This window comes from Monopterus albus, unplaced genomic scaffold, assembly GCF_001952655.1.
Source record: "Monopterus albus unplaced genomic scaffold, M_albus_1.0 scaffold268.1, whole genome shotgun sequence".
Classification (NCBI taxonomy): domain Eukaryota; kingdom Metazoa; phylum Chordata; class Actinopteri; order Synbranchiformes; family Synbranchidae; genus Monopterus; species Monopterus albus.
The window spans coordinates 447392-449362 of NW_018128148.1; positions in this window are offsets into that span (position 1 = coordinate 447392).

Consider the following 1971-nt stretch of genomic DNA (forward strand, 5'->3'; position numbering starts at 1 on the left):
GCATCATGGGGCCCCCCAGCAGCCTAGGCCTATAGCAGCATAACAAAGGGAGGGCTCAGGGTCACCCAGCCCGAACTATAAGCTTTATCAAAAAGGAACGTCTTAAGTCCAATCTTAAAGGTAGAAAGGGTGTCCGCCTCCCGAACTGAGACTGGGAGTTGGTTTCATAGGAGAGGAGCTTGATAGTTAAAGGCTCTGCCTCCCATTCTGGTTCTGTGGACTCTAGGAACCACAAGTAAACCTGCACTCTGAGAGCAAAGTGCTCTGTTAGGATGATAAGGCTCTACGAGGTCTTTAAGATACGATGGAGCCTTGTCATTAACATTACTCTGGCTGCAGCATTTTGGATTAGCTGGAGGCTTTTTAGGGAATTATTGGGATATACTTATAGTAAAGAGTTACAGTAGTCCAGCCTGGAAGTAACAAATGCATGGACCAGTTTTTCAGCATCACTTTGAGACAGGATGCTCCTGATTTTTGCAATATTGGGCAGGTGAAAGAAGGCAGATCTAGAGACTTGGTTTATTTGTGATTTAAAGGACATATTCTGATCAAAGATGACTCCAAGGTTCCTCACAGTAGTACTGCAGGCGAGAGCTATGTCATCTAAAGTATGATAATATAATAGTATAATATGATTACACAGCAGATTTCTAAGATTTTCAGGCCCAAGCACAATGACTTCAGTTTTGTCAGAGTTTAGAAGTAAGAAGTTGCACCAGGCCTCATCCAGGCCTTTATGTCTTTAAGACATGCTTGAAGTTTGACCAGCTGATCTGATTCATTTTGCTTCATAGATAAATATAACTGAGTATCATCTGCATAACATTGGAAATTTATGCTGTGCTTCCTGATAATATTGCCTAAAGGGAGCATGTATAAAGTGAAGAGAATTGGACCTAACACAGAGCCCTGTGGAACACCGTGACTAACTTCAGTTTGTGTAGAACATTCGTCATTAACATGAATAAATTGAAATCTTTCTGATAAATAAGATTTGAACCAACTTAGTGCAGTTCCTTTAATCCCAATAACATGTTCAAGTCTCTGCAGTAAGATGCTGTGATCAATGGTGTCAAAAGCAGCACTGAGATCTAGGAGGACAAGTATGGAGACAAGTCCTTTGTCCGAGGCTAGGAGAAGATCATTGGTGACTTTCACCAATGCAGTTTCTGTACTATGATGGACTCTAAATCCTGACTGAAAATCCTCAAACAAATCATTCTTGTGCAAGTGGTCACATAACTGCTTAGCAGCAGCTTTTTCAACGATTTTAGAAATAAACGGGAGATTGGATATTGGTCTATAATTAGCACCTGGGTTAAGACCAAGATTTTTGAGCAGAGGTTTAATAAGAAAGTCACTTTCGGCTTTTCCCGTTTGGGGATCGCCACAGTGAATCGTCACACTGACGACTCGCATGTTGACATCTGGCACATGTTTTACGTCGGATGTCCTTCCTGGCATAATTCTGATTCAATCTTGGGCCGCAGCGGCGAGAGCGCTGTGCCTTAACCACTAGCCTACCTGGGACGGCTTGAGGAGAGGTTTAATCATCAGCTGAATTAAATATGACATCTTACTAGGCCTACATATTATGTTTTGGATAAAATTACCACAAGCAACATTATCACGATTTATAACAAAGATTCAACTTTGTGTTTTGAGCACAGCTATGAAGTTTAGTTTCAGTAAATATTCTATTATACTTTCAAGTCAAGTAAAAATAACCTATTATATGTTACTTTAAAGTCGAGGCCTGGTTACAAGATTTATATTCATATAAATATAAGATAGCATTCTAATAATTCAGTGTTAGCTTTACGATGATCAAGAATTAACTTCAAATGAAACTTATTTTCCCGTCCTTGAACCGCCACCTTATTGTGGTGGAGGGGTTTGAGTACCCGAGTGATCCTAGGAGCTATGTTGTTGGGGGCTATATGTCCCTGGTAGGGTATCCCAAGGCAA